The sequence below is a fragment of the Lactuca saligna genome, chromosome 5 (assembly GCF_052625555.1).
Source record: "Lactuca saligna cultivar CGN05327 chromosome 5, ASM5262555v1, whole genome shotgun sequence".
NCBI classification, from domain to species: Eukaryota; Viridiplantae; Streptophyta; class Magnoliopsida; order Asterales; family Asteraceae; genus Lactuca; species Lactuca saligna.
The window spans coordinates 278,493,270-278,517,731 of NC_136421.1; the positions used below are offsets into that span (position 1 = coordinate 278,493,270).

General features: G+C 33.4%; 1 long non-coding RNA gene across 1 annotated transcript; it reads left to right on the forward strand.

The window, feature by feature from the left end:
- Window positions 1-345: 345 nt before the first annotated feature.
- On the forward strand, window positions 346-1,413 carry LOC145045098 (uncharacterized). The gene is made up of 3 exons (XR_013681769.1): window positions 346-696; window positions 780-971; window positions 1,073-1,413. It is a non-coding gene; the product is annotated as an uncharacterized LOC145045098 (long non-coding RNA).
- Window positions 1,414-24,462: the final 23,049 nt, after the last annotated feature.

Consider the following 24,462-nt stretch of genomic DNA (forward strand, 5'->3'; position numbering starts at 1 on the left):
GTTCTACCTGGATGATGATGTCTTTGTGTCTATATCTATGTTTGACTTGATTAAAAATGCTTTTCATTAACTGAAGTTTATGGATACAAAACATTCTTCAGCACTTTTAGTTTTCCATACTTAAAAGAATATAACCTGTCTGAAATTATCTTTCAGGCAAGAATGCATCTCCTATGCTATGTGGGACAGATTAGTGGATGGGTTTTGTTTTATGTTTTCAGGTGCATAACCCTTGTCTCCTGATTTCATGGATATTCTTACACTTGTACTTTAATTTTTTTACCCAATTATGGCATAATACTGCCATAAATACTTTTAGATATTTCTTATTAGGACTATCTTTTAGATGTCTACCAATTATCGCATTCTACTTTCATCTTTTTTCCTATTAGGGCAATATGCATTGAAAATTCTACCTAATTTTAACATTTTTTTACCTACTGGAGGTCAATCAGAAACAACTGAAGCCATTGATGATGATAAAGACATAGAGGAACTAGATCATGAGCTTGATAGGGGCAACAGACTAGAAACGACTTGAAGCACTTGGCTTTAGGTCATTCATTTGAGGTGCTTATATATATTTTTAACTTGTGGGTGTTTTTTTGTGTTTCCATGTATGTACTTAGCATGCATCCTTCTCGCTAAAATGATCAAACACTATACCCATGGACCTACTTGAACTATATGCCAAAGGTAAATTAATGACATATTTTTACTTGGGTTTCTTTCTTTTTTTTCCTCTATTTATTTTTTGTTGTGTTGGTATTTTGAATTAGGCCGCTTTATTAAAAGTAGAGCATCCTTCAGGCGAAGAGGATCGGTCAAGCAAGTGGTGATATGATGTCAGTAAAACTTAATTAGCTTTGAAACCCAAAAAATGTTTAGTTGTACATTGTTCTTCTGTGCATTTTAGGTGTTTGATGAAATGTCTAAATTAAGTTAAAGACTTGTTTTGCTTTGTTTTGAAGGTAAAAATGTTACTGGATTTATGTTATGCAGAGAGACGTAATTAATAACAAGCCAAATTAAAATATCAAAAAACTTATTGATTGTAATTTTCTTACTGCAGGATTAAAGAGATTGTGTTCAATTTTTGGGCTCATAAACATTTTCAAATTGCATCATTTATATCCACCAACCAAGTGTTGAGGTATAAATTTATCTGTTAGATGCTTATAACATTCATCACATGTTATAATACTTTCTTATTAGGTAACATGTCTTTCCTTTTGGTGACAGATGTTCTGTTGCCTCTCCTTTGAAGTTAGTAGATTTCTTAACATTGGTACCTTATATGATAATTATGTGTGTACATGTCTAAGTTTACTATATTAATTTCTCCTTGTTGGTTTTGTACCTTTTTTAGACAACAGTGTTTTCTCATAAGTTCAATTGTATAACATTGCAACAGGGACCCTGTATTGGCCTATATGTACTATGTCACTAGACCAGAATGGCTAATTGTCCCTGTATATGATGATTCTAAGTTCAATATATTAATTCTTTATTTATGTTGCATCCAAATGTATTATTAAACTACAGTTAAGACCCAGTCTTAATCTTGTAGATGCTATTGTGAATCACTCTTCTGCACAAAACATAGTTTAAACATTGTATTATTAATGCTTCAGAACTTACCGAAGCTCACGAGTTTGTTGCTGTGTTATTATGTGACAACCTTGATTTTTTTACTGAAGACCCCTAGTCTTCTCTTCTTCTTATTGTATCTGATGTATTTTGCTATTGCTTAGGTGTTGATTTTCTGTTGGCCTTTAAGTTTTTAGTTTTACTTCATGGACTCAGTGGCTGTTGTAAAAGTGAAAGATCAAGTAACAGATTCAGACAAGTGGGTGAAAACAAGTGAAATTGGTATAAAGTTGGACTTTTCCAAGTAAGATTTGATTTCTGTAACTAATCAACTGATTTTGAAAAAAAAAAAAGCTTATATCAGATTGTGTATTTTTTTGGTTCCTTTTCAACCAGTGTTGCACTGATAAAGTTTTTGGATTTGTGTCTATATGTATGACTGACTTGATAAAAAAATGCTTTCTTTTAGCAAAGAATCAAATCTATTTTTTATGTTAAAAGTTCACTTACATATTAAGTTATTGATGTGAAAAATTCATAATCCTTTTACACAAGACATCTTTTGTGTGCTACAGACATATTTTTTAAACTCTAACAAAAGTTGAATTTTTTCTTACCCTAAGTGGAACTTATTCCTTTTCATACACAGTGATAAGATTTTGTAAACATGATTGCAATTGTTTCACCATTATTTTGTTCTAATACTGCCAATTTCATGCTTATTTCAGTTATATATCTTATATTCCTTTGGCATTGACACACATCACATATATGCAAAGGTCCAATCAGATGATATTGGTGTACTATATTAGTTGGAGTAAGAAACTCAAGTTTTTGTTCTTTCTAAATTAACTTCATGATAACGATTCTTTATTGTATGTACTTAATCGCATCATGACAAAACTGTTGTTTCTTTTTTACTTAATGGGGGAGAAAACTTTACACTGTATGTTCATTCGTGTAGAACAACTTGAAATTGTTGGATGACATGGCGGAATTGAGACCTACTGTGTAATAATAATTAAGAAACAATATTTGAAAGTTTGTTTCATTAATGATATTTCATATATATTAAAATGGAACGAATTGTTGGGTGACATGGGGGACAAAACTTTACTATTAGTACTTATGCATATATCAATGATTCTGTAATAATAATTAACAAAAATATATTAAAGTTTTATCTATTTGTTAGAGCAATATTACAGTTTTGGTCCTTATTTGAGATTTGTATCGTTTTTTGGTCCTTGTTCCAAGTAAAATGATAATGTTTTTGGGACCAAAAATAAAGTTTCACATGTTGTGGTCTTTGGTGGGTTGAAATGTTAACAAGTGGTCAATGTAAAGAGGTAATAATGAATTCTCTTTTGTGAATGAAAATATAATATATGAGATTTTTGAGAAAAAAAACTTTTTTTTTTTTTTGCAGAAATCTCCTTATCTAGCTGTAATGTTTGAAGATACACTTTTAGCTCCATTACATCTCAAATAAGGGTGTTGTGTTGGGTGATTATCCCTCCATAAACGATATGCAGTTGTACAGGTAACCATTGCTATGACTCTATGACTCTGTTTGTGTATTTCCAGAAATGATGTGCTTGTGCTTATCTGTTAAAAAAAGATGTTGGATATTGCATGGAAAACGCCTTCAGCATCTGTTTATGAATTGGCAACATACTTTTATTGATTTATTTTTTTATAGCATCCTACTTTTGTTTCTCCTTTATTGTAATTTAAAAAATTTACAATTTTATGGATCTGATTGCTTATGTAGGGATTAATCTAGTAAATAAGAGGCACTTAACGTGCTGAAGCTGTCTGTAAAGGTTAATGTAGGATTCCTTGGATCAGTGAAGCTCATGTGAGAACCTTGATTGTTTGATGAAGTTTTTTTTTTTTTTTTTTTTTTTTTTTTTTTTTTTTTTTTTTTTTTTACAAAGATGCAAGAGTTTTTGACACCTGATGATAAATGTTCTTGTGACTGACGTTAGTTTCTTAATGATACATTTGTGTATGTGTGCGTGAGAGAGACTGCTAGTAGAAAAGCACCTGAGGATGATTGTTTAAATACTTAGGTTGTGGAAGGTTCGTTTGATCAAGAACTTTGTGTGTTTTCATCCAATCAGCATTGTGATTTCTTAAACTTGCGGAATTTTATTATTTTCATCAGTTCAATAATTTGTTTCCATGTCTTTCGGATTGGCTTTTTTGATGGTGATTCCTTGGAAAACAAGTAAATGGATGGCATCCTATCTGAAGCTATTAGCAATGTAGAAAATGTGTTTGTTATTCAGTTATTCTCTCACATAACTGTTTCTGGCTAACCAATAGAAATAATAGTTTCTTATGTTTAACTTCTTTTGGTAGCAGATTGTGGAGCACAGTGTTTGTGATATATGGCACATAACCCTTCTCTGCACTGATAAGGTGCTGCTTGGATGATGATGTCTTAACTTTTCATGGTTTGTGTCTGTATCTTCTATGTGCAAATATAATCATGGTTCAGTAGTTAAAATTCATGCGACTTATCCCCAGGCTACCATCATTATACTCCAGGACCATGTCGCGAAAAACTCTGTAACAACTGTGGCAAGAAGGTCCACCTTACTCGAACCTGTAGAAAACCAGCCCCACTAATCAATCAAACCAGCCCCACCGCCGCGCGTATATTTCTTTTCGACAATTCTTATGCTCGCATCCTTTTCGAATCCAGTGTCAAGAAAGTTTTATTAGTCAGTCATTCAAGTATCTTCGTAAACATAGTTCTCGTCAAATAACCGAAACGTTTACCGTCAGTATGGTTACCGGTGACAATGAGTGCACTAACGACTTATCCCCAAGCTATATCCTTACATTGAGTAATCATTCTTTCCTCATTGACCTAATGTCAGTTTCAATAAAGAGCTTTGATGTTATCTTTGGTAATCATACTGATACACTTTGTTATGAAAAAGCTATTCGTCTCAATCTTCCCTCTGACCGAACCCTCATGATATATGGTGTCAAGCTTGGCCCAAATCTTCGCATCATTTCCTGTATCAAAGCTCGAAAACTTCTGCACAAGAGTGTTATGTATTCCTAGTCTATGTAATCAGCGAGAAGCAAGAAGTTAAAGACCTCTAGAGCGTCCCCGAAAACTATAGTATTCTTGGTATCTTCCCGAAGAGCTCCCGAAAAATTCTTTCCGAACGTCAAGTCAGGTCTCGTATCGACTTAATCCCTGGAACTACCTTCGCATGTGTTTATGTCCCTAGAACACTTTTGGGCCGTGAACACATATAAATGGTGTTTTTGAGCCTCAAAACCCTTCCAAATCACCATTAGAGCTTAGATATGGCTTAAGGACTTATTGGATTGGACTTAGGACACCTTAAACTCAATTTTTGGGGAGTAAACATGAGTTTACTGCCCAAGAACAAGCTTGGGTCGTAAACACCATTTCATGGGGAGTAAACTCTTTTTTGGGTGTTAAAATTCAACTTACAGAATCACCAAACCCTTAACCACTCCGACACGGAAAGGTGTACCCTTTTGTTGGAGTAAAAAGTACAGAAAATTCATGGGGATGTGGTGTTTAGGGCCGTGAACACTCCTTAGAGTAAACTCCATATCCTAGCCATTCATGTACAGAAAAGTCACCCGGGTCACTCCAAACACTTATTTTGAAGTTTTTTCGCATATTGGAGTGTATAATCGTATCTTATTAGTATTTTAAAAATCTAATTAGATACATTTGTGTATCAGTTAACATTACGTAGGAACCTCGCACATATTCAAGCCTTGATCCGACGTTTAGCACCCCAGTCGACACATTCCTCGTCCTGTGAGTTCATATCCCTACCCTTTTTCAATGTTTTTCACTGTTTTCAGGGGGGAATACAAGCAAAGTACAAGTAATACTTGTACTCAAAACTTATTTTATATGTGTTGTGTTTCATAGTACATATGTTTTTAACACTGATAATCATAACAGATAACCATTTGAACTTGTAGATCACATTATCATAGTATTTGTGAAAAACGTTATAAATTGTTGTACTTTATATTTTCACAAATGGTTTTCCATATTATGTTTTGTATAAGGAATCATACTAATCATAAACTAAGATTAATACGACTATAACTAATAGGATAAAACGAATACGAAGACGAATACGAATATAACTAATAGGATAGAACGAATACGAATACGAAAACGAATATGAATAGGATTAGGAATAGGACTAGTAATACGAATACGAATACGAAATAACTCCTTTGGATGACGCCAAGACTTCGAATATACAGCTAGTGTACCCCTTGGGTGTCACCACAGTTTTGAAATTAATTTGACAGTACGCCTCTGGGCTCAGAAACATTTTCAAATTGCATCATTTATATTCACCAACCAAGTGTTGAGGTATAAATTTATCTGTTAGATGCTCATAACATTCATCACATGTTATAATACTTTCTTATTAGGTAAGAAGTCTTCCCATTTGGTGACAGATGTTCTGTTGCCTCTCCTTTGAAGTTAGTAGATTTCTTAACATTGGTACCTTATATGATAATTATGTGTCTACATATCTAAGTTCACTATATTAATTTCTCCTTGTTGGTTTTGTACCTTTTTTAGACAACAGTGTTTTCTCATAAGTTCAATTGTATAACATTGAAACAGGGACCCTGTATTGGACTATATGTACTATGTCACTAGACCAGAATGGCTAATTGTCCCTGTATCTGATGATTCTAAGTTCAACATATTAATTCTTTATTTATGTTGCATCCAAATGTATTATTAAACTACATTTAAGACCCAATCTTAATCTTGTAGATGCTATTGTGAATCACTCTTCTGCACAAAACATAGTTTAAACATTATATTATTAATGCTTCAGAACTTACCGAAGCTCACGAGTTTGTTGCTGTGTTATTATGTGACAACCTTTTGGAAATCACCAGAACTTCGAAAATACTGTTAATGTGCGCTTCTGAGTGAATCCAAATATTCAAAAATACCTCTAAGTATAGCAGATAATCAACAATCGAATGTAGGATAACTAAGATATCAGAATACTTAACTAAAACTATAAGTAAGGTAGTTACTAGTACATCGAAATCTAAACTACTAATTAAGTATTAAATGAACAATTAAACACTTAGGAAAACGTAACAACTCGTAAACGAATTAAATAGCGAAATGATAACAAAAATACTTAGGAAAATATGGGATTTTCCTGGAATAACGTAACAACTCGTAAACGAATTAAATAACGAAATGATAACTAAACTGTTTTTACATAAGAAAATTTGAGATTTTCTTGGGTCGTAACATTTTCAGAAACCAAAAGGAATCTTGTACATTTTCATAAAAAAAACAAACCGCTTATGAACTTACCAGGTACCCCGCGTCTTTTTGCAGAAGACGGAGCGAATGGAAGCCACGTCTTTCTTTTGTTTAAACTTATGTATCTATGAAACTTGTACTACTTTACTTTTCAACTGATGTAATGAAATCTATGTAATGTAATGTTTTGTGTTTTACTTCGTTTACTATGTACATTGGTTATGATATTCACATGAAGTCACCTCCGCCCCGAGACGTTTCCGCCTTCGGTTTCGGGGTGTGACAACAGCCATGTTGTTATACTGTGAAAGGCTTATTCTTGTTGTTACTCATTTTCTTCATCAATATCTTCTTTTAGCATAAAGGCATCCCTTGGGAACTTGAGAATAAGCGATGATAGTCAGTTATAACAAGAAGAGAGGACTTAAAAATCTCTAACAACATGAGTTTCTTTGGTTTGAGTTAATCCTTCATGGATTCTGCCATTTGATTACTGATTTATTTTCCATATGAAATGGTACTTATAATATGTTCATATCAGTTTATCTTATTAATATTCTGATTTGTTGAATGTGCAGACCCCTGAGTTTCTTCGGTTGTTAAAGCAGATTAAGAAGAAGCTGAAAGAAATTGATCAAAAATGGTAAATTCTTTTGGTAGAAATTAACATCCATGGGTTTAACATATAGCTTATCCAACTGATTTTGGTAAAAAAAAAACTTATGTCTGATTGTGTAGTGTTCCTGACATAAGGCACATAATCCTTTTTTTTTCAATAAGTTCTGCACTGATATAGTGCTACCTGGATGTTGATGTCTTGACATTTCTAGTGTTAAAACCCACTAAATTAGTAAATGGCTATAATGTAATCATTTTTGCTAGAAAAACGATCTTTTAGAAAAAGTTTCCAAAAACCATGTGGTTTTACAACCATAAATTTTCTTATGATTTTATAATATAGATTATGTTTCTTTTAACAATATGTATATCACAAGTATTTATACCAAAAACTGGTATAAACCATAACTTATGCAAATAATATCTTATCTTTAATATAAAGATGAAAACATGTAATTATTTGTGGGATAAACAAAGTTTTACTTGTATCCCCCTCCCCCCCTTCAAAAAAAAACATGAAAAAGCTTGAAAATATGGGGGTATGAACTCACCTTTAAAGGATTTGTGGGTTGATTGAGATGATAGTGAGAAGATCTTCAAGTTTAAGCACTTGAATGGTTGGATGAACTTCTTGGAATTGTTGGTATCCTAAGGTTTTAACACATAATAATATGTGTGTAAAAATAGTGAACCTAACATAAAATCATATATAAACACTAGGGTATTATGGAAATACTTACTAGAGAAATCTAGGGATGAACTTGGGCTTAAATCCTTTGAAACTTGGAAATGGATTCTTAAGAGAAAGAAGAATTCAACAGGAAGTGAGATGAAGGTATGGTGAGATCTTGTGAAGATATTCCCGTTTAAATAAAATGAATGGCATTGATGTGAAGTTTACTTGGATTACTGGAGGGTAATGTATGGATGTTTGGTGGGTAATATGTGGGTTACTGTGATTGTATTGGAAATGGGTGAGAAATCAAATCCTAAAGTCAACTTCTTTTGTCTTATCCTCATCCTAGACCGCAAACCCTTCTAATTCACCCTAGTATGACCGAAATCACATGTGATTTCGGTCCTAGGCTTAGCTTTACTTTTGGATTTCGATCCTAGGCCTTTTTAACTTGTGTTTTCGGCCTTAGTGGGGTACAAGGATGGTGTTTTCGACTTGGGGTGTTCTAGGTGTGAGTTGTCGGCCTTGAGTGGTCCTAAACAAACCGAAATCTCAAAGGTGGGGTACTTAGGCGAAAGATTATACAATTATGTTTTAATTCCATGATTTATGTTCCAAGCATTTGGCTTTCCTTGCCTTATAAGTGTTTACTATCAACATGCTTTTTATAATATGCACATACTCATATATATATATATATATATATATATATATATATATATATATATATATATATATATACACTTATATAAATAATTCGCCTTTTTCCTTTCAAAGTTTTGTTACAACAAGGTTACACTGTGAATTCACTTGCGGAAAGTTACAATTTAGACTTTGCTTGATTCCAAATCTTTCGGGTTGTCATAGTGAAGGTTCGTAATAAGCCAGTTATCACTTTCTTGGAGTTTATTAGGGAGTATATTATTGACGTGTAAATATTTTGTGATATCCTTTTCTATCAACAACTGTATTTTAGATTAGATTTAAGGAAATTATTGTGTATTTATTTTTTCCTTACTTAGATAGGATTAACAAATATCTTTTACCTTATTTTATGGTTTCCTTTTTTCTAGTTTCTGTCTTATATATGTACCGTCTTTTCTGGAAAATAGAGGATTAAAGAAATTTTTCATCGTCTCTACCATATTTCTACATGGTATCAGAGCAAAACCTACTCTAACACCCTAATCTCCTCATCACATCTACTATTCTTAATCTTATTTTCCATGCCTTCAAGCAATACATCCAAGGTTACCTCCAACATTAACCAATCCCCACTGATTCCACGTGATCCAACACCTCCTCCCACTAATCACAAACTGAATGGCCAAAATCACCTACAATGCTCCCAATCAGTTTTTTGGTTTATCTGTGGCCGTGCCAAAGATAGTCATTTAAACGGAGAAATCACTACACCTTTAGAAACATATCCAAAATTTCGCTCATGGAAAACCGATGATCATCTGGTTATTTCATGACTTATCAATTCCATGACCACAGAAGTTGGAGAGAACTTCCTTCTTTACAAAACTACAAAAAAATCTGGGATACTGCAAAAGAAACTTACTCCAATTTTGCGAATTTCTCAAAACAGTTTTCTTTTAAATCTTGCTTGTATGATCTACGCCAGGGATTCCTCAATTACTCAATATTTTCACCTTTTTTCTCGTATTTGGCTTCAACATGACCATTTTGAAGTCTATCAATGCAAGTGTGCAGATGATGCGAATGCCTAAAAATATATGGTAAGCCAAAGCATACAATATGGTTCCTCCTTCGTGTTGACATATTTTGTGCCCATTCCAATTAAAGTTGGCTTTGCATATGAGCTCTTAGAGTTCTCAATTTGTTGCACAAAACCTTGGAAGCAATGGCAGGCCCTTGAGCTGCCAGATGGCAAGAAATTAAGATTGAGTTCAGTCCATATAAGTTTGGATTTGTCATTATCCTTGTCTTGTGACTATGGTTTTGACAATTCACATGGATAAGAACACATACACCATTAAATCTAAGTGTCATAAGGTTTCTCTCCGATTCATGAAGATGATGGTGAGGAAACACTTTCACTAAGTAGATTTTAGTTAGATAGCAATTATGATATTTGCATTCTCAAGGCGTTAGTGGAGCGTGTGTGGTTTACCGGCACACTAACCTGGACTTGTGAGAAGTGGAAAAATGGTCTAACCATTATGATTACGACATCCCTCTTCATAATTGTTTAGACACAAAAGTGTGCTATCTAAGGGAAGGTGTATGATTTTGATAAAGTTCTATCAAAACAATCTAGTATCAGAAATCTGAACTTGTGTAAGAAAGTCAATAAAGTATTGATTTCTAGAAGTCCAACTGATTTCTGAGTACCTGTCAAAGCTAATGGGAGCATAAGTGTTATGCTAATAATCATCATGTTAATGGGAGCATGATAATTATGATGAAGTATTGCAAGTTAGCAATGTTAATTATAGAAAACAAAAGGTTTCAATTGGGAAAAAGTTGTTTCGCTATAATTAAGGGAGAGGAAATTATATTTCATCTCAAATATATAAGCTTAGATCGTGAGGTTTTAATCATTTAGTCAAGGATATATATATATATATATATATATATATATATATATATATATATATATGAATTTCATGTTGGAATGGCTCAACATAAGGAAATTCTGTATATGAGTCCATTATTTGCGTTCTAAAATTCGATTATGATTACGACATCCCTTTTCATAATCTGAATTATGAGAACTTGGAAAATAAAAATGGAAATGGTATAGCAAAAGACTGGTTTAGTCTATGTGAGACATCATGAATCGTGTCCCATATGCTTTGGATATATGATCGATTACATGTGTTATATTCATCCTTTCTAAAATTTTCCAAATGCCTGGGGCATTAAAAAGGGAAAAGGTCTAGAACTGGATATGACTAAAATGATTAAGCAATTGTCAAGGACAATCTAAGGTTTACCAAAGATTGGTTGCTCAAGGAAAGTACGATGTATAGTGATAATTCTAGAAGGACCATATTGATATAATCTGTAAGGAGGCAACTCTTGTTTAGAAGTGATAGTCAAAATGGAATTTGGAAATGTTTCAAAGTTAGAAATTTCAATCTGTGTAAGATTAAGGGAACTTAATGCAAGAAGGATGTTTCCAAGGAGTTGATCTCCTTTGGAATACTCTGTAATGATTGTTACTAAGTCTTTGTGAATTTGTGCATAATCATTACAAGAGGATCGATGCATATAAGTTTAGAATCTAACAGATTTCGGTAAATGGCATGAATTTGGAATTCTTGCATTTGAGGTAGGGATTTTGGAGTGTGAAAATAGAATCACTGAAGTTATGTTCAATTGATCTTGTTCACAAAGTAAAGATCATAGACAAACATAGTATGCATAGTTGGTGTATGGCATGACTAGTGTTTAGAAAAACATAATGTACATGCTTGGAGCATGAGACAACTATTGTTTTAAATTCAAGAATAAAGTTGATAGACGAAACAATATACAATGAATAATGTGTAATCATATGGTGATAAATAAAAGGTGTTTTATTTATGTGCATAGGTTTTGATACCATATTCGATTCAATTATTCTTTGTGTTTCATTTTGCATGTTTTGACTTCCATAATAACTAGGTTATCCTTCCGGAATGACTAAGTTATTCAAACCATCCACAGTCGGTCATATGTTGGAAGTATATATGAATTAAGATTGTCATACGTTGGCTTGTAGAGGTCTAAGGTGTTGGACAAAGGGCTACAACACTCATGAGTGCCCATAAGTTCTGAGTATTGGATTCAACCCGCGCTCATTGGAATCACTTCATGGATTTTATCACGAGTGATCATGAGACGATAATATCTTATATTCTTCAAACCTAGAGATATGAGTTGTTACTATGAGTTGATAGTACATTGATTGCACGAAAACGCATTGGTAACTCGATGTTATAAAATGTGTCTTTGTGTATAATTCAACAAGTAGTAGAACAAGCCATATGAGTCGAAGTTTATCCATTCCTTTTATCTTCAGGATAAAAGTGATATCTGTGAGCCCTTCGATGATTTGATGATGACAAATGGAAGTGCTCGGCCGGGCCAGGACTGATTTGATTTGTTCAATTAGTCAGTCGTCATAAATCGGAAATCGAAAAAAAACAAATGGACAGAGAGAATGATTATAATCCATGTCTCAGTCCATATGATATCTAGAATGGAGGAATATATGATCCCTTATCTTATGGACAAGTCATTGACAAAGGTCAGAGTTCATCTAAAAGGTCAGAGTTCGACGGAAGCTTTTGAGAGCTACAATTGTCAGTCGGTTCTTGAAGTCATACGCAATAATAGTTTTAGACTTATCCAAGTGGGAGACTATTGGATTAATGTCTAAGTCCATAACTATAATTGGTAAGACTTGACCCGACCCGACATGGTCCATTTGGGTTGCATGGCATCATGCACTTGGATAGACTAAAATGAGAGAAATAAGACACTTATGGTTATTAATATATTATAAGTTCTAGTATATTAATAATAAGAATAATAAGATTATTTAATTAGTATTGATCAATAATTAATCTAGGATTAATCAAGTGATCAAAAGAAGACCAATTAAAAATATGGGTTGATTGTGCAAATCATCCATAACTTATATATGATGGGTTTTGGTCATAAGACATCCTATGTGCTCATACAAACCCTAACGCTTGGATCTAGGTTTCTCTATTGTACATGCTTTGAATCCAAGACTATAAACCCTAATTCTAGCATTAGGAAATCGATATTAACATATAATTAGGTTTAAGATGTTACCTTGATTGTTATGTAGCAATAACAATCCCAAATCTCCTTGTATTGACTTTGGAAGGCTTAGAGTCACAAGTGGCACTCCTCTAATGGCTTACAAACACCAAGAGCAAATGGAGAAGGTATAAAGAGAGAGGAGAGGTATAAGAATTCGTCTCTAGGACCTCTTGAGAAGGCTTATACGAATTCATGAGCCTTAGGGGGTTTATATAGGTGTAAAGATTAGGGTTTTAGTCCTTATCCTTATCTAGTTGCTTGCCCACCAAGTAACCATAAGATAAGTCTTAAGAATCCTTATCCTAGTTGAATTCTAAGGCATTATCTCCTTAAATTCGTTCACCCTATATTTAAGATAATCCTTACCTTATTTTGTAACTATCACATAATTACAAATCAGTCCCTCTAGTTTAATTAATTACACTTGATCACAAACTTAATTACTAATTAATTATTGACCAATATTAATTAAACAAATATGATTTCTCCTTTGATACATTATTCTTATAACATATTAATAAATCATAATAACCTCTCTCTTTTTATTTATTTCTCCAATCAAGTTGCTTTGGTGAAGGCAACCCAAAAGGACCATGCACCATCGGGTCAAGTACATACCAAAATAGTTATGGACTTAGACACTAATCCAACAATATAGTGGGCCAAATCTCCATGGATAATCAAGTTGGGTTAAACCCATAGGATACTCCATGGATGCTCCATGGATCTTACATAACTCATGGGTCATGGAAATGAAAGGTCATGACAATTAGGGCTTACATGGTATAACCCTAATTGTAACACACTATATAAGCATCATATTATTTACCAAAATCAGCCACTAGTGTGTGTAAAAGGAAGGGCTAGCCGATTTCATGTAGTGTAGAATTTTCTCAAGTTATTCCAAGTGTATTTGGTGTTGTGTGAACCATTTGAGGTGTCACACTTGAGGCATTAGGCACTCAAACTTCATGAAGACTTTCTACATCAAAGAGGTATGTATTCTATCTTGCTATAGTCATTGTTTTGTATGCTAAATTAGGATAATACCTTGGAAAGTTCATATTTGCATGTATAAGAGAGAAAACATAGATCCAAGGTATTTAGGGTTGCATGTACACTTAGGAGTGTTAGACTGCTCAAAACCCAACAGCATATTCAATATGCTTTTTAACATAGAAAACTGTCACAATTAGGAATTTTGTGCCTTGTAACTACAACACTTAAGTCAAATTATGAATCAAAAACATAAGAGCATGTATGATGCTTACTCTATGAAAACAAAAGTTTCAATCAAACACCCCATGCAACACGAATAGTCGTTAAACAATTGGAAACCCTAGAAGTTCTTGTTTAAATCCATATTGGACTAGGACTTCTTTATTGGGCCCAAAGGACCAATAAGCTTCCAATTTGGCTATCTTGGGCTTAGAACTCTTAAATGGGCTCTAAGTGGACCCATTTCCATTTAATTCAATATTTTGGGTCATATTGCACCTAGAATGAAATAAAACACCTTAATGGACCTCATTGGGCCATAATTAACCTAATTAGCCCTAATGGACCATAAGAATCATATTTGTATTTATTTGGGCCGTGAATTACCCTAAAAGGGCCAATAGGGCAAAAACCATTAACTTGGGCTCCATATTATGGACTTAAACACAAAAGGCCCAAATCTCCATCTCTCTTCTCTAACTCTCGGCCCAAACTACAAACCCAAGAGGAAAGGGTTGAGTTTACTTGCCACCTCATTTTTATATGGGGGATATATAACCTTTTGCACTTCAAACATCCATGCAATCTCATCCTCCCATGCAAGCACTTCTCTCTCTCTCTCTCTCTCTCATTCTCGGCCGATTCCAAACATACACACACACATTTCACTCACTTTTCTCTCAAGAAAACTCCCTCATACCCCCTCCATAATTTTGAGATCTAAGAAGGATTCAAGGGGAATTCTTACACAAATTCTTCATCAAAGGTAAGATAAAGTTTGGATCTATGATATAAGTTCTTTGTTTTATCAAAATCTCCTTCTAATCCATGTAAAAATCATGATCACTCTCTTAGAGATCCTCTAAGTTTGAGATCTTCCAACGAGGGTTACTAAGGCCGAATTCTCTTTTCATTTTCTTCCAAAAACCGAAACCACACCCAAAGGTGAGCTTCATACCCCTATTTTTCTGTTTTATAAGTTTTTAGGGGGGAGAATACAAGCAAATGTGTAGATCTATGAGTTCATGTATGTCTTGTGTGATTTTATGCATGTATGTATGGTTTTTATGTGTTATGTGATGATTATACTAGCTAAAAATGCCTAAAAACCGAGATATACAACATGAAGAATGAAATAAACATAGCTTATACCATTCTACACTAATCAAGTCAATAAAAATGATTTATTTAGTTAGGATGAACATTTTTGGACACAAAACCCATTTTTGGGCCCAAAATGTCAAAAATACAAAACTAAGGGGCCCAAAACGACAGAACATAATTTCTGGAGGTTGAAACAAGTCCAAACAGTCTTTAAGATAATTTTTCTGAATAAAACCACTTTGGAGGGGCTTAAAATGTAAATTTTAAACCTAATGGGCTAAGAATGGGCTTTTCGGCCCAATAAGCCCCAAATTGCGAAAATCTGGAAAATAGAGGGGCTGAAACTGCACATTTATGAAAAACAGGGGATTACTAGTGTAATAAAACTATTTCAAGGATCTAAAATGTTTTCAAATTAAAAAGGGACTAAAAATGTAAACATTTTTCCATTTTGGGCCAAAATTGTAAAAGTTGCGAAGATGGGGGTTTCAACCGAGAAAATTTCATTTTGAGGGACTTAAGCTGTTTTTCAAGTCAATTGGTGCTAAAAATGTCTTTCCAATAAGTTTTGATACTAAAGTGTCAAGAAAAATAGTTTACGGACTAAACCGGAAATTCTTTTATACACAAAGGGTTAAAAAGTGTAAATTTTATCCGAGGAAGGGCTTAAGAAGATAAACTCACATTCTTAAACCAATAGATCCCTTAAAATAAAAGTACGAGTACTACGTCTACCGGCGAAATATGATAATAAATACACCCTCAACACCAAAATCGTTACCAAACGAGTCGATTCGGTCTCGAATCAATAATGAATCAAAAATCAATATACTACGGTACTACAATACACACGCGGTAATATGCGAGAAGTCAATACACATTCTTTGGGCTCAAAAGTTTCAAATCGTGCTTGTTGGGCCTAGCTAGCCCAATGACATGATCGTTAGGCCCGAAGGGAACACGCTTACATGTTATTGGGTCTTATATGACCTAATTCGTTGTAAAAGGACTTTCAATAGCTTTATTGTGCTGTTGGGCCCCAAGGGTCCTTTGGTACTGCTAGAAAAGTCGAGAAGTCAAATGCGAGTCAGACCCAGTGCCTTTCGCATTCACGATAGCCTTGAACGACCTATGGAAATAACTGGGGCTTCACACCCTCTTTTCTCCTCGGTCGTGGGGCTATGAGAAGTCAGGGTGGTTGGATTAAGTGAGTAGTACGGACGACGCCTAAGGGATCGTTTGTAAAGTTGTAAACTAGTCATTTTCATTAATGCGTGCTTATAACGACTCACAACCCATAATTAATCCAATGTCACCTGGAACTATAGAATACAACGCCGTATCAGAATAATACTAACTAAGCCACGTAAATTGATGTATTAGGAAAACATCGGGTTTTCCTAGGGAATTCAACACTTTCACCTACGTGATGCATACAAAGTCGAACAATTATTCACACTTACAGAAATCAACAAGCATACTTACGGATCTTCACACTTTTTATTACTTATAATAATCTTTTCAAAAAATATCAGATTTTCTGGTGGTTTTCAAAATAACACAAATCATTACTTTTCAAACATTACTTATGAACTCACCAATATTTCATATGTTGACGTTTTTCCAAAATACTTGTATTCTCAGGTAACAGGTAAATCGAAGAAAATGTATCCAGTGATATCATGATGTTTTGTTTGATTAATATTGAACGGTTTATGTTTTGGAAATGTAATGTTGTAAAACAATGTACTGAATGTAAACAATGATGGTTGTAATATTTCAATGCATGGTGATGAATGTTGTTATGATTCATGTATATTCATTGTGATAGTATTCAATTAAGTCACAATATCCCTCGGACGTTTCCGCCGTCTGGTTCGGGAGTGTGACAAAAACTGTATTACCAACCGTTTAACGTGTAAAGTTAATTTTCAAACTAATTGTGAAACTCATTATAAAATTGTTATATTTATATTTCACAAAGGATTTCATGCCATTCATAAAACAGGATTTTCCATATTATTACGTGTAATTTGTTATTCTTAAAGATTGGAGACACGTTCTTGGTAACACTCCACGAAGATACGCGAGTGGAGGACCGCCCCTGTAACCAGAATCTCCCGGAGGGAGAACGTGACTTGAGTGTATAGATCTATACGGGGCTGACTACCCCGCACCTTGCTGCTAGCTACAGTGGGACCGGCAGGTCTACGGGTGACAAAAGTCATAAAATGATATCGGGCTTGTTACGAGCCATATCTAGTTTATCTTATGGTTATAGAACTCGCAAGCTTAGATAATGGAGATTTACTTTTAGTAATAATGAACCTAGTGAACTAATACCCTTATGAATTAGTTTATTACCTACTTATTAGTTTTATATACGTGTTAAAACTAATGTACTTTTCAAGGATAACCAGGCTTTCAGGAAACTTCACTTAACATTACAAGTATGGTAGATACTTGTACACTTCATTCGGATCGATAACCAACCACTAACTTTTAAGGAAAATAAGGGTTTTTCCTGGGATAACTTTACTTTTCATGAACAAGCTGTTTAACAAATGAATAACTAAACTACTTTTATAAGAAAATATGAGATTTTCTTGGGAAACAACTTTTCATAAAACTAAAGGAAACTTATTCTTTTACTAGAAACAAACCGCTTATGAACTCACCAGCTTTATGCTGATATTTTTAAAACTGCTTGTATTCTCAGGTTCTCGTTAGACAGGTATTCTGCGTTCTTTTGGAGACGACGGAGCATATAGAAGTCTCGTCTTTACTTTTGTTCGTACTGATGTATATATAAAACATGTATTACTTTGCTTTCAAACAAATCTAAATATTTCTATGTAATGTAATGGTTATGTTTACTATGCTTGCTATGTACATTGGTTGTGATACTTTACATGACGTCCTCCGCCCCGTAACATTTCCGCCATCGGTTTCGGGGTGTGACAGATTTGGTTCGATTGAGAGACAATACTTGGGACGAGTATGAGTATGTGTGAAAGATAGTAGATGCATATACTACCGGAAGCACAGGACCCGCACTTGGATCAGGGAAAGTCACAAGATTACCAAGAAGCTAGTGATTGATCTCGTTTTATTCAAGTATGTCGTTACCATTGTTTCAGTGGTGACTAAGAAGATGATTGATATTCTGACCCTAGCGGTCATATCAAATTAAGTCCAACTACGAAGAGTTTGTTACGTTGTTCATAAAACCAATTTCGAGGTAGCATTTGACTCAAGTCAGAAGATTGAAATCAATGCGATCGATAACATCGCGTTCGTTGTTAAGAAAGCTTGTAGCTAGAAACGCTACATGTAAAAATGTGATTATATCACACTAGAATATGAAGGAAGGTATATTCCATTCCGGAATTTGACTCTATTAAACTTGAGTCTAAGCATTGCATCATACGATGAGAGGTCATCAGGACATGACCCATCGGTTTGTTACAATAGATAAATGAATGTATTTATCCTACGAAGAAGAAGGAGTCCACGATAATGATTTATTTTATAAATTGAAGGTTACGATTGAAAGTCCAACATAGTATGAAGAGCAGATGTAAGATTGAACATCACGGTTATTAATCAGGTTGGAAAGTTAACGTATGGAATCATTATTCAAGCCATGTTTCGTTGATGATTCTGGAACGTAATCATCCTAAGGGGGAGATAATTGTGACGCCCGTAGATTCGGGCTAGTCAATTTAGAGACGATAAGTGTCAAAAACGACTTTTTGATAGAACATAATTTAGAATGAATAATCTTAACCAAGTTTTAGTATATGTCACAAGGTTTTCGTGCATATAAAGAACACCGAAATCCGAGTTATAACGAAGAAGTTATGACCTGTTAAAGTTTCGCGATAGAACCGACACGACGCTGAATGACGTAAAAAGTAAATTTACGTTAGATTGATATTTAGCCTTAGCGATCTAAACAAAATTCGTAGAGTTTGTTAAACCATGAGCGTGCATAAAAAGAACGTCCGTATCTGACTTCGTATGAGGAAGTTATGATTTTTCTAAAGTCACCTAATGTTTTTTTTGTGGGTATGTGATTGGGGAAGACTCAATCACCTAATGTTATTTTTTTTTCTTGTTTCTCTTTTATTGGTTTTAATTTCACTAATAAAATAACTCTAGTCAAAAGTTGGATTACTCATGGTTTGAATGTGTTAGCTTTACCATATTGTAGTTTGTTGGTTTGTTTTTGAGCTTTAATCGTTGTCTATTAATATGTTCACTTGACTGTAATCTTATTGTAATATTGGCTAACAACAAACATTGTCACGATCGGTCTTTTCTGTTTGTGAAATTGGGGATGTCACAATTTGGTATATAGATTAGAGATATAACTATCGCCAACAAAGAAGAACGCACAGACCAAAAATCATATTCATAAGACCACCAAAATAAAGTAAAATTAGGTCATTAAAATTGAACATAATCCAATAAGTGATTAATACTCAAACTTAAATTAGTTAAAAAAAATGAATAAAATCACATAAAGAACACCTTAGAATGATCACCTTTGGGGAAGATATTTAGGATATCGTATTCATCCGATCAAATCATCGACTCTTGAGAGAGACAGAGAGACATGGAGAGGGACAAATATTGCCGAGAGAAAGACCGAATGTTTAGAAATTAGCATTCATTCCTATGGTGGTGGTGATTTGTGGTGGATGCAAATTAACATTTATTCGGGATTGGTGAGAAAAAAGACCAAAGGTTTGGGAATTGAAATTCAGTGCAAACATTAGGGCTTGATGAGAGAAAGAGAGAAAGAGAAGACATAAGGAAAGGAAACTTAGAGAACATAATGGACTTATATCAATTAATCAATCAAAGAAGATTATCCACATCAATTGTTGATTATTTGTAGATTAATGTTGATGATCGGTTACGATTGTAAAAGTCAATAAGATATGAAAATGGTATTTTAAGTTTGGAACAAATAATATACAAAGAATAACTGCTGAGGGTATAAAAGTAATTTAACTTCTATAAACAATGGAAGAAGGAAAAGACACGTGGCAATCCAAGGATTCTTTTATTAGGGTAGCGATTATTATTTTCATTAAAGATGATATGTCATCATTTAAGATGGGTAAGAAGATATGTAGGAAAAAAATATAAAAGGATATTTAATTTCTAAAATAAAAAATTAATGATTAAAGAAAAAGACCACTAAGAATGCAATGTATGAAGTACATCGAATGCAACGTAGTATCTATCTTAAATCCACTCCAACACAACCATAACTTAACTTATATAATTAATTTCTTCATTATATCGTCAAGATTTTCATATTTCAAATTCAAACTAAAACATAAATATAAATAATGAATAGATAAACATATTATTACTGAATTTACTTACTTTTTTTTAACAAAAAAACATAATTTAAATAAGTTAATATGTTTAGGTTGTTTTATAAATACATGTTTTAGACACTGTCACATAAGTGTATTAAAATATTATTATTTTCATTAAAAATGACATATGTCATCATTTAAGATGGGTAAAAAGATATGTACGAAAAATATGTAAGAGGATATTTAATTTCTAAAAAAAATAATACTTATTAAAGAAAAAGACTACCAAGAATGCAATGTATGAAGTACATCAAACGCAGTGTAGCATCTGTCTTAAATCCACTCCAACACAACCATTTTAAAAGGCGTGCCATGGTGCGCACCAAGGCATGCCACGGCGTGATGCGTGACTTCGCTGTTACGAAAAGTCTCATAACATTGTTGTTAGGCGTGACGCGTGGAAATGCGTGATATGGCGTGCCATGATGCGTTATGGCGCATGTTTTCTCGTTTGAGATACGTTTTTTTCTCTTTGTTATGCATTTTCTAATCGGGGATACACATATTGTGTTTTTTGTTAACTTAAGGTATACAATTAATTTCATCATCATATGGTGATTTTCATAATTGAAATTCAAGCTAAAACATAAATACAAATAATTAATAAATTAACATATTATTACTAAATTTACTTATTTTTTTAACAGAAAAATAGAAATTAAATAAATTAATATGTTTAAGTTGTTTTATAAATAAATAAATAAATAATTTAATATGTTAGTTTTTTAAGGTGAATTTTAGAAAAATGTTAATTTTGGAAAGGTTTAAAAAAATAAAAAACAACCGTTGGAAGTGGGAAGTCAAAAGGTTAGTCGGTGTATTGGCGCTTAATATTCCCACCTTCCTCACTCTTCCTCACTCTTCCTCGCTTTCTCTGTAACTCTTCTATTCGAACCCAAGCAACCCCATCCTTCACATCCATCTCTATAATCCAAAGAAATTATCAAAGATCGCTGTAAGTTTTCGTTCTTCTCCGTTTCATTCACTCTTCACTCACTCCCTGCTCTCCCAGCACCGTCGGGGACAAGTTTCTTTGAAGAAGAAGAAGAGAAAAAGAGGGTTTTATTTGGAGGGGATATCTTTCACGTCGCTTTATTCTCTTTTTCTTCCAGCGACACCGACTTTTCCTCTTTCGTTCATTCTCCGGCGTTCAAGAATCATCTGTCTTTCCCTCTTCGTCTCTTAGGTAACGTTCTTGATTTTTTTTTTGTGTGTATTTTTTTTATCTTATTAGTTATTTTCAATTAGGCCAAGATTCTTCGGGTCTCTCGTCATAATGCTATTGGGTTGTACCTTTATGCATTGTAGTTGTATGATGTCTGGTTACGATGTCATTTTGGTTCGCCGTCATCGATCAAGAAAAGCAGATCTTTCTCTTATGATCTCCAGGTAGCGTGTTTAATTGTATCTTTTTAATAATGACGTGTTTTAGGTAACTTTTTATGTCATGAAACTGGGTCTCTTCGTTTTTTCTTCTAAGCATGCATAATCATCGCTAAAAGTATCAAAGGCTATACCCAAGGATCTACTTGAACTATATTAAAAAATGTTTACTTGTTAATTGTTTTTCTGTGCACTTTAGGTGTTTGATGAAACGTCTTAATTAAGTTAAAGAGGTGTTTTGCTTTTTTTTTTTGTGGGTGAAAATGTTACTGGATTAAATTATGCATAGAGGTAAATAATCACAAGCGAAAGTAAAATATTTAACTTATTGAGATTTAGAAATTCAATTAGGGAAAGATAAAAGTTTCATATAAAGTTGTTTTGAAACAGAATTTGATTGTGATTCTTACAGAAATATTGGACTTATGTTTGTAATAAGGCTCAATGAAGATTAAAAAGCTTGTGGTTTGTGCAACATCAGAGACAAGCCCTGTAATCTGGTTTCATCAGTAGAAGAGGCTGACAATGCATAGGTAGTCTGATTGCTTCCAGTCATGCTTTTGTTGTATTTCTTGCACATCTATTTTTGTTTGTCATTTTGTAAATGTTATTCCATTTTCCAGTGGAATACATGTCTAAATCAGCATATTGTTTTTCTTTCCTACCTTTTCTACTATAGTTTTCTTCAGTTACACACTTGGTAGACCAAATGGATGAAGTATAAAGTTACCTGTTACATGTTATAATACTTTTTTAGTAGGTAACAGATCTTCCCTTTTGGTGACAGATGCTCTGTTGCCTCTCCTTTGAAGCCCAAACTTTAAATGTGAAGTAGGAACTCGGTTAGCTTGAGATGATTAAGTCAGGACTTTAAGCTGTAACCAAATGGAGTTCATTAAATGTTGCATTGAAGAGGATGCTATAGCAGCTATTGTTAACTCTATATCAGAAGTTGCACAGGTGTATTGAACATACCTTCTCTTATACATGTTCATATCACTTTATCTTTTCTAATATTCTGATTTGTTAAACATGCAAACTCTTAAGACTCTTCAGTTGTCAGAGTAGATTAAGGATAAACTGAAAGAAGTTGATCAAAGTGGTACATTCTTTTGGTAGCAATTAACATGGTTGCTCAATTGTTCTCTTATGGAACATTTTGGTTAACCAAGAGAAACAGTTTCTTATTTTTAACAGTGGTCTTGCCCCATACGAGGTTTGTTTCTTTCTGATTGACTTAATGACTTAATGGCATGTTTGTATAAGTTATCTTCAATCTTCAATTGTTCATTCGTTATAACCACTATATGGTGATTTTACGAAAAATATCATTTTTTTTTTCTTTCAGTTACATGTAAGTAAATATGAATGTATATTTATGACAATCTTAGTTGATTATTGAATATTGATTTGAGAAACTGATTATAGAAGTGCATTATTGTCTTCTTTTTTCCCTTTTTGGTAAATTTATTTCTATAAAGCAATACTTAAACTATTTGTATTCTCTATTTACCAAAACTCTGTCACCTGCCAACTTGATCTGACTCATAAGATGTTTGACACTTCTTTCATAATCATATAGGCTTGAAAATTGAAGTGCATATGCTAGGGTAGAATATTAATTAAGTAAATATATTGTTTCCATAATAACATAACTCTATAAATATGGACTATAGGAAGATTGATTATTGTGCTTGATTTGATTGATAATATTCTAGAATTAGATTAGCCAGGGAACCTACCTCACATGATCTTTATACTAATTAAGTTACATCAACAATACTAATAATAACTAATTAACTATTAGGGTAGTTAGAAAATCTATAAAGGAAGGGTGAAATTTACCAATCGATTATAAATGCTATAAGTTGTTGCAAACTTCACGATTTTCATTTATTTTTTTTGCAGATTGTTACCTTAGTTATCAAGACTCTTGCATGGGGCTTTGTGTTGATTGTGCTCGGGGTCGAAACCGTAATTTATGTTTGTGAAGTTCGTTTGTTTATGAGATTTGGTGTCATTTATGCTTTGCTTGGAGATGCTGTCTTGTTCAACCTTGTGCTTTCTGTGAGCCAATATTACACAAGGTCAGTTTTTTATTACTACATTTTTGCATATTTACACCATATGAAAGCTTTATAATAATAATTTAATCTGTTTTTTGCTGTATCTGTATTTCAGTGAGGTTGCGATCCAGGTTAGTTTTTTCTTTTTTCTTTCTTTCTTTTTTCTTTTTGTAGTTTATGCATCATTGTTTATCTTCCAACTTTGGATCCTTATCCGGGTTACACCTCAATATGGGTCGACCCGTTGGATGATGGTGAATATGAAGAACT